This window comes from Danio rerio, chromosome 9 (assembly GCF_052040795.2).
Source record: "Danio rerio strain M-AB ecotype USA chromosome 9, GRCz13ab, whole genome shotgun sequence".
Lineage (NCBI taxonomy): Eukaryota > Metazoa > Chordata > Actinopteri > Cypriniformes > Danionidae > Danio > Danio rerio.
This window is the reverse complement of record NC_141029.1, coordinates 53948099-53958846: the sequence shown is the minus strand read 5'-3', so window position 1 is coordinate 53958846 and position 10748 is coordinate 53948099. Positions and strand designations below refer to the sequence as shown.

General features: G+C 40.3%; 1 long non-coding RNA gene across 1 annotated transcript; it reads right to left on the bottom strand.

Annotated features, from left to right (window-relative positions):
• Nucleotides 1–6220: 6220 nt before the first annotated feature.
• Nucleotides 6221–10502, bottom strand: LOC147842456 (uncharacterized). The gene is made up of 3 exons (XR_015500129.1): nt 9702–10502; nt 7895–9648; nt 6221–7806 (listed from the first exon to the last, which is right to left on the bottom strand). It is a non-coding gene; the product is annotated as an uncharacterized LOC147842456 (long non-coding RNA).
• Between the last annotated feature and the right edge of the window lie 246 nt (nt 10503–10748).

Genomic DNA, 10748 nt, shown 5'->3' with positions numbered 1-10748 from the left:
TATAACTATAACGATATATATAATGCTGCAAATTACTGTAAATTGACTGTACTCTATATTAACTGCAAAACTGATAAGACTGATTAAATAAAAGACAAATTAACTAAATGCATGTGCTATTGTTTCATTAGTATTTTAATTTAATATTTTTCTTTATATGATATTTATTATAATGTAATTTTGTTTAGATTATAATATATACTATAAATACTAACTATACTATAGTGATCTGCATTAAACAACCTGAACAAATCAGTCCCCTCTCTCTCTCTCTCGATTTGATTAAAAATGTAAATGAGGCCTTCCGATTAACAGTCCAGTGGACCCTAGCAACAGCCTAGAAACCACTCAGAACACCCTAGCAACTACCTAGGAATGCCTTAGCAACATCTTAGCAACCGCCTAGCAACCACTTCTCAACCGCTGTGCTTCCTGCCAACTGCCTTTGAGTCCCCGGCGCAGTCACGTTGGCTTTCTCAAGCCAACATCAAAGTTTGTCTACGAACTTTAGGTTCTAGTTATTCTTCTTCTTCTGAGACTAAAAAACAAAACGCATCTCCTCCTAGAGCTTTCAAGCTATTACCACCAAACTCACACCAGACCTCCGAACTATTCTGACTCGGGTTGCTATATCTCCTCAGACTGATCCGACTTTCGGTTTTCCGAAAAACGTCCCGGGACTGTCGGAAAAATCCCATAGACTTAACATTGGACCAAACTTTGTGACCTCGTAACTCTGCGTCAGACTGTCGCACAGACTTCTAACTGGGCTCATTTAACTCAGACTATCAAACTGCCAATGACTGATCACCTTTAAACTTTCTAGCCACGCCCTAGCAACCACTTTTGGACCCTAGAAACTGTCCCATAGACTTCCATTCAAAAGACTCTCATTGACTTAACATGGGATCAAACTTTGTGAGCTCATAACTCTGAATCAGACTGTCCTACAGACTAATGGCTGAGGTCATTTAACTCAGACTACCAAACTACCAATAACTGATGATCTTTAAACTTTCTAGCCACACCCCTAACTACCACATACTGCACCCTAGCAACTGTCCCATAGACTTCTATTACAAAGACTCTCATTGACTTTACATGGGATCAAACTTTGTGAGCTCATAACTCTCCATCAGACTGTCTTACAGACTAATGGCTGAGCTCATTTAACTCAGTCTAGCCAGCAGCCAATCACTGATGGCCTTTTAACTTTCTAGCCACACCCCTAACTACCACATACTGCACCCTAGCAACTGTCCCATAGACTTCTATTCAAAAAACTCTTATTGACTTAACATGGGATCAATCTTTGTGAGCTCATAACTCTGCATCAGACTGTCCTACAGACTAATGGCTGAGCTCATTTAACTCAGGCTACCAAACTGCCAATAACTGATGAGCTTTTAACTTTCTAGCCACACCCCTAACTACCACATACTGCACCCTAGCAGCTGTCCCGTAGACTTCCATTACAAAAGACTCTCATTGACTTAACATGGGATCAAACTTTGTGAGCTCATAACTCTGCATCAGACTGTCCTACAGACTACTGGCTGAGCTCATTTAACTCAGTCTAGCCAGCAGCCAATCACTGATGGCCTTTTAACTTTCTAGCCACACCCCTAACTACCACATACTGCACCCTAGCAACTGGCCTATAGACTGTAATTAGCTGTGCTATAAAATGCTTATAATTCTAACATACTAATGACATGCCAATCATGCTAGCAACATGCTACTCATATGCTAATCATGCTAATGACATGCTAACTCATACTGGAAACATGCTAATGACATGCTAATTTGTATAAGAATCATGCTAGTAACATGCTATTCATATTCATCATATTCATATCTTTGCTTAGCAGTGTCCTATTGACTTGGGGGATGGCTCATCTGACTCAGACAACCAATGAGCATCTCAATATGATAATGAAGCTCACAAGCCACGCCCCCAAATTGATTCCATAGACTTCCATTAAAATAGGCCAAGATGCATATCTTTGCATAGCAGTGTCATAGAGACATGGGGGTTGGTTCATTTGACTTAGACAGCCAACCACATTCAAGTGCACTCTGTAACCTCGCCCATAGCAACAAAACAGAGTACCCTAGCAACCATTCATCAACAGCTATATCTCAGCATCAGAACATCGTAGAGACTTGGAGATTGGCTCGTTTGACTCATGCTAGCCAACGGAACTTCCTAAATGCTACACATGCTAGCAGTGATTAGCTACATGCTAATGTTGACTAGCCAAGTACTGTAACTTGCTAGAAATGCTTACTAAGTATAAATGTTTTATCAAGCATGTATGTGAGGTTTGCCTAGTAACCAACCAGGGTACCCTAGCAACTGCCTAGCAACCACCCAAATTACCCTAGCAACCGCCTAGCAACCACCTAGCAACGGCCTAGTAATGCCTTAGTAAGGGCCTAGCGACCACTCAGGACACCCTAGCAACCGCCTAGCAACGCCTTAGCAACCACTCAGAATACCTGAGCAACCACCTAGCAACACCTTAGCAACCACCCAGCAACCACTTGGGACACCTTAGCAACCGTCTAGCAACACCTTAGCAACCACCTAGCAACCACACATAACACCCTAGCAACTGCCTAGCAACGCCTTAGCAACCACCTAGCAACCACTCAGGACACCCTAGCAACCACCTAGCAACATCTTAGCAACCACCTAGCAACCACTCAGAACACCCTAGCAACCATCTAGCAACGCCTTAGCAACCACTCAGAACACCCTAGCAACCATCTAGCAACCACTTAGGATACCTTAGCAACCACCTAGCAACACCTAAGCAACCACCTAGCAACCACTCAAAACACCCTAGCAACCGTCTAGCAACACCTTAGCAACCACCTAGCAACACCTTAGCACATGCTAATTCATGCTAGAATCATGCTAACAACATGCTAACTTCATGCTAGAATAATGCTAATTCATGCTAAAATCGTGCTAGTAACATGCTAATTCATGCTAGAATCATGCTAGTAACATGCTAATTCATACTGGAATCATGCTAGTAACATGCTAATTCATGCTAGAATCATGCTAATAACATGCTAATTCATACTGGAATCATGCTAGTAACATGCTAATTTATGGTAGAATCATGCTAGTAACATGCTAATTTATGGTAGAATCATGCTAGTAACATGCTAACTCATGCTAGAATCATGCTAATAACATGCTAACTCATACTAGAATCATGCTAATAACATGCTAATTCATACTAGAATCATGCTAGTAACATGCTAGTTCATGTTAGAATCATGCTAGTAACATGCTTATTCATGCTAGAATCATGCTAATAACATGCTAATTTATACTAGAATCATGCTAGTAACATGCTAATTCATACTAGACTCATGCTAGTGACATGCTAATTCATACAAGAATCATGCTAATAACATGCTACTTCATGCTAAAAAAACACTAGTAACATGCTAATTTTACTACAATCATGCTTATAACACAGTAATTCATGCTAGAATTATGCTAGTAACATGCTAAATCATGCTAGAATCATGCTAATAACATGCTAATCCATGCTAGAATCGTACTAAAAAGATGCAAATTCATGCTAATAACTTGCTAATCTATGCTAGAATCATGCTAATAACATGCTACTTATACTTTTTCAAGCTGTTTTTAAACTAAATAAACTATTACCAACAGGCTTTGTCAAGCCAGCCTCAAAGTTTGTCTCGACGAACTTTACTGTCTAGTTTAATTTATTATGGTATTTATTTTTGTATTTATTTAAATACAATACTACGGCATAGAAATAATGTGCATCATTAAAATATATACTGTTATTTCACATTACAGAAATGAGAATTTGATTGTTGTGCATTAAGGTAATGAAAATCATTGTGTGTGTGTGTGTGTGTGTGTGAATGGGGATGGGACTGCTTTATTGCTATAAAAATAATTAATAGCTGACTGATATTTTTTTTAATCCCTTAATGTCTATACAGAGAGCAGGATGGCAGATGACCTTACAATTAGGGTGAGAATTACAGGGGTGTTTGGAGGGGATTCATTCATTTTCTTTTCAGCTTAATCCCTTTATTAATCAGGGGTCGCCACAGTGGAATGAACCGCCAACCTATTCAGCATATGTTTTACACAATGGATGCCATTCCAGCTGCAACCCATCTCTGGGAAACACCCATACACACTAATTCACACACATACACAACGGACAATTTAGCCTACCTAATTCACCTGTTCCACTTGTCTTTGGACTTGTGGGGGAAACCGGAGCACCTCGAGGAAACCCATGCAAACTTGAGGAGAACATGCAAACTCCACACAGAAATGCCAACTGACCCAGCCGAGACTCAAACCAGCGACCTTCTTGCAGTGTGGCAATTGTGCTACCCACTGCTTCCAATTGTGCTTCCACCCCCAGAATCTTAAACAAAAAAGGCAGTCATTCAATGGAAATCCTATGGCTTGCCTATTGTTTCATTACTATTATTATCAGACTTGTCTTTCTTTCTCTCTCTCTCTCACTCTCACTCACACACACACACACACACACACACACACACACACACACACACACACACACACACACACACACACACCACTGCCCCTTCCTTTGACAGCAGCTATTGTGTCCGTCTCTAATAAATTAGGCTTTGTTGACCTGGCTTTTGTCATGTCCTAAGAGCTCCAGACAGCAAGCTGAACCCTGGGAAAGTGCTGAGAGACCAGCAGAAATCACTGAAAAAAATACTCGAGTGTGTCTGCTCTGCAACACAGCACACAACCCTAGCAACTGCATAGAAACACATAAACAACCACTCAATAGTAACCAAGGGACATCGGCCTGGCAATCAACCATAATACCCTAGCAACCAAATGAATAAATGCACAGAAAACACGTTAGCAACTGCGTAGAAACAAACAACCACTGGGCACAGATGCCTTGTTGATGTCAGAGGTCAGAGGAGAATGGCCAGACTGGTTCCAGCTGATAGAAAGGCAACAGTAACTCAAATAACCACTATTTACGTCCGAGGTGTGCAGAAGAGCATCTCTGAACACACAACACGTCCAACCTTGAGGCGGATGGGCTACAGCAGCAGAAGACAACACCAAGTGCCGCTCCTGTCAGCTAAGAACAGGAAACTGAGGCTACAATTCACACAGACTCACCAAAACTGGACAATAGAAGATTGGAGAAATGTTGCCTGCTCTGATGAGTCTCCATTTCTGCTGCCACATTCAGATGGTATGATCAGAATTTTTTCGTCAACAACATGAAAGCATGGATCCATCCTGCCTTGTATCAACAGTTCGGGCTGGTGGTGTAATGGTGTGGGGGAGATTTTCTTGGCACACTTTGGGCTCATTAGTACAAATTGAGCATCATGTCAACGCCACAGCCTACCTGAGTATTGTTGTGACGTCACTCGCTCCATTTGAGTGCATTGTGTCTGACGTTGCATCGCTGAGTGATGCAATCTCAGCTTGCATCATAAAGGCTGCATCCAGATACTATTGATAGGGTGAGGACAATGCACAACTAAGAACACCGGACAACGACTAAACCAAACTGAAGCTACGGTCACACTAGGGTTTATGTGTGCGAAATTCTGTCGTGTGGCGCTGCGAAAAGGGGCGGGATTAAACAAGCTTATTAGACATTAAAAGCGAGCGATTGCTCCATGTTTTAAATTTATGTCCAGAGAGGTCATTTTTTGATCCTCGATTGGTCTCACGTAGTCAAGTGATGCGATTTCGAAGGTCAGAGTTCTCCAAGCTTGAACTTTGCACCGCAGCGTCCTGCGAAACTTAACGCATGACCCAGCGTTTCCGGTCTGACGCATTCGCGTGTGTATATGAATGGAAGTGTATGGGAGGAAAAGCCCAGTGTGGCCACAGCTAAAGGGGTATAAATACACAGGACATGATGACTATAATGACACACAGGGGATGAACACAGGTGAAACAGATGAACATAATGATAATGGCGGGAAACAGAACAAAGGAGCACATGGGGAAGGTCACATGATAAAAAAACAGAGACAAGACAGTATAACAATAATTAATATTCATAAAGTACTATGAGGGTTGGGTTTAGGTGTTTGTAAAATACAATAAAAGGGAAAATTAATGAGTAATATAAATAATTCTCATTAACTTCAGGCCGCAATCATATCCAATCTAGCAACAACCCATCTTCTGGTGGCTACTTCCAGCAGGATAACATGCCATGTCTTAATGATCAATCATCTCAGACTAGTTTCTTGCACATGACAATGAGTTTCCTGACCTCAAATGGCCTCCAAAGTCACCTGAGCTCAATCCAATAGAGTACTATTGGCATATGGTGGAACGGGAGATTCGCATCATTGATGTGCAGCTGACAAATCTGCAGCAACTGCGTGATGCTATCATGTAAATATGGAGCAAAATCTCTGAGGAATATCTCCAGTGCCTTGTTGAATCTGTGCCACGAAGGATTAAGGCAGTTCTGAAGGCAAAAGAGGGTCCAACCCAGTACTAGTAAGGTGTACCTAATAAAGTGGCCGGTGAGTGTATAATATATAGTCATATATTTAGACAATCTTTTTTATTAGTCTACATCATAAGACAGTTTTTGGATTAATGAAATGCGCTATGTGTATTTGGATCCACTTTGTTTTCTGTTGAGATCTAGCAAGCAACCAATAAATCAATAAAACAATAAACACCAAATTTTGCAGTCTAAATATGGACTGGGCCTGGCGTGTGAGCATATACTAAAACATTTATAATCTTTCAACGTATCTTTTTAAACTGTTTGAGTGTAGTGAATGAATTATGACTCTGTGAACTTGAATGGTTTAATCATGAGTCACAGCGACCTCTAGTGGTCACTTACTAAATCTCCAATACAGGGGTCAGATCAGGGTCACTCACCAACATAGGCTTATATTAGTCAACCTGAGAGGGAAATTCTGCCTAAAGCTGATGGCAAGTTGAAATGACTATTGCTAATAGATACTGCATATAAGAATTTAACAAGCAATTAATTAATTATATTAGATCAAGCATTTCTATAGAGCAGGGGTGTCAAACTGATTTTAGCCGAGGGGCCACATGGAGAACAATCTATTCCCAAGTGGGCCAGATTGGTAAAATCATGATGCATTTAACTTAAAAAGAATAACTTAAGACTGTTTTCTTTGTTTTAATCCGACCAACATAAACATAAAGCTGGAGCCTGAGGAAAACACGATCTCACGCTAATTGAGAGTGATTTACTTATCCACCAATGACGGTTGGGTTGAGGCGTGTGGTTGGATGTCATGCTTCTTTTTTAACATTATACATTTTCGTATGACTGACCTTGTAAAAATTAGCCACTAGTTTAGTTACTGACAACATGTAAAATAGTTACGTTTTCTCATGAGAACACTTCAGTGTGGTGTGGCAGGGCATAGATGTGGTCTTTCTCTCTGAAAAGACTGTCAAACTGATGCTGGACTTGTCAGTAACCTGGGTAAAGCGTTTCCGATGAACTGAATACCATTAGAAAATCAGCACGTTTAAGGTCTGCTTTCTTTAAAAATCAGGTGATCTCTGTCATGTGTAATGGAAATGTCAAAGTCAACTTTGATGTGTACTGCGCATGCATGCAGACGAGGGGAGTTCTGGGAATTGCTGTGAAACAACAATCTACCGGCTAGTGTGTTTGTGCTGGTGTTCAATAAAAGAGCTGTTCGCTGTTAAACCAGATTATAACGACTTGCGTAGTTAATTGGTGACCAACGCTACACTCTCCACTGTTTGAGTTATTCGATATAAAGTAGGTCTTAAATTGTACAAGAAGCACTGCATTAAATTACATTATCCCCACCATGTCGGCGCTACCCAGCCAATTCTGACGGGCGCATGCGAGTAAAGGCTTTTGCCTCGTTTTACGCTTGAGCAACTAAATGAATGCCAAAGTCTATTTAATTGATTGTATTTTAATTCTATTACAACATTGATGCTGTAAAAGGATTCGCATAAAATGGAAAAAAAAAAAAAGTCACAGGCTCCGTCCAAAACCGCATACTATACAGTACGCTAAAATCAGTATGCGAGCCGAGTAGTATGTCCAAATTCATAGAATTCGAAAATCAATATACGAGAAGTACCCGGATGACTTACTACTTCCGGCGAGATTCTGGAGTGTGCATCCCATGCACGCTGCGCTATCCCATAATGCCCCGATAGAGAATTCATGAATGGGAGTAAAGTGACGCAACTAACGTAGGTATGTCACGTGACTTTGAAAATTGGCCGATGTTGTACGTCCGAATTCCATTTTTAAGCTGCGTCCCAAATCGCATACTTATGCACTATTCTACGCCATTTTGTAGTATAAATAGTGTAAGTAGTGTGTTCACACTGAAAACTCTAAAATTAATAAGTGCACTTTAATTACCCGGATGATGCACTCATTCAGCCGCTAAAATGAAGTGTGTAATGATGGACACTTCACGCACTCAATGACCGCAGGTTTGCTTACGTGGCGGAAGGGGCGGAGCTATCGGACGCACATGTTGATTAACTTTATTTATTTTGGATGTTGAACGCAAAATTCTCCTACGAGAGTGCGTATAGCGCCTACCGATGGTGAATGCGGCAATACTCACGGCCGGTATTATTTGATAATTCGGTCGTTTATTTCACTGATTTGGCAACCGTCAAACGTCATCAGGGAAACTTTGAATTTCCGCTTAGTAAAAAACATTGATGTGCCATTTGGGACGCCACTACATACATATACGATCCTGTTGAGTGTGTAAGTGCATAAGTACATAGTGCATGAGTGCATAGTGTATAGTGTGCCATTTAGGACGCAGCTCCAGAATTCGAAAATCAGTATGCGAGAAGTACCCGGATGACTTATTACTTCTGGCGAGATTCTGGAGTGCACATCCCATGCACGCTGCGCTATCCCATGATGCCCCGTGAGCGAATTTATGAATGGGAATAAAGCGACGCAAATGACGCAGGTACGTCACGTGACTATGTCAAAATGGCCGATGTTGTACGTTCGAATGTCATTCATACTTTTCACATTCATACTGTATAGAACGTACTTGACTAACGGCCGAGTAGTACGTTTACATTCAAATGCAGTACCTACTGAGTAGTAGGCGGTTTCGGACGCAGCCACATTAACCTTTCACCGGAATTTTAAAGTATGGGAAGAAACACTAGCTCCACATACACTATTTAAGCTTCTGGTTCGGATGAAATTAACAGTTTGCAATTGCGCTATTGCATCCAGTGGACACAACTGGAACTGCAGTTTCTTTTACTGAAAAATTGCAGGTCATTCTATACTTAACAAAATCATCTTGCGTGTGCAAATGAACTACCGCACAGATTTAAACACTTCTATGATTATAGTATAAGAAATGCAAAAGCAGTGATATTGATGAGCATACATGCCGAGGTGAATCAGAAGCAGAAACAGAGGAAAGTGACACTTTGAGGCTGAAAGAGTGACAGTGATGTAGAAAAGCCCAGAGGGAGATTCACTGGCCTCAATAAACTGGCCCACTTTATCCAGAGCATTGCTCCTATCTCACTCACACACACAAAAACACACACACACACACACACACACACTCACACACACACACAAACACACACACGCACACGCACGGACATGCACACACACGCACGCGCGCGCACAGACATTCATGTTTTTTAACTAAACAACAAACTAAGATTTAGAAAATCTCTATTTACGTTGGAAAAAATCATGTAATGTAAAACAGAAAAGGAATATTAGTTATTATTATAAATGTTGTGGCTGTTTTGAGTGTTTTTTATGATTCCTGTAATCAAGTCAACTGAAAACAGACTACTAATAAAAAACAAAACTCATACACACAGTTTCACTTTCTTTTTCAATTTTTTAACTAAAAAACTAACGAAGATTTATAAAATCTTATAAATCTATAAAATGCCAAGGGTTTAGTCCGGGTGCTCCGGTTTCCCCCACAGTCCAAACACATGCGCTATAGGGGAATTGGATGAACTAAATTGGCCTGTGTGTGTGTGTGTGTGTGTGTGTGTGTGTATGGATGTTTCCCAGAAATGAGTTGCAGCTGAAGGGGCATCCAATGTTTAAAACGTGGCGGAATAGTTGGCGGTTCATTCTGCTGTGGCGAACCCTAATAAAAAAAAAGACTAAGACAAAGGAAATTACACAGAAAACAAACAATCATGTAATGTAAAATAGAAAAGGCATATCAGTTATAATTATTAATTTAGCGGCTGTTTTGAGAGTTATTTTTTTATGTATTCTCTAATCAAGTCAACTGAAAACATAATAATAATAATAATAATAATAAAAATTCACACAAACAATTTTACTTTCTCTTTTAATTTTTGAACTAAAAAAAACTAACTAAGATTTATAAAATCTACATTAACATTACAGAAACATTATCAACTGACAAATGCTGTGGGTTTCCTCCAGGTGTTCTGATTTCCCCCACAGTCTGAACACATGCACTATAGGGGAATTGGATGAACTAAATTGGCCATAGTGTATAAGTGTGTGTGTGTGTGCGCGTGTTCGTATGTGTATAATAAATGTAAAATATTTTATATAATATAAAACACAAGTTAGTGGTTCTGCTGTGGCGGCCCCTGATGAAATAAAGGGACTAAGCCGAAGGAAAATGAATGAATAAATATTACTGAACATTTCAAAATG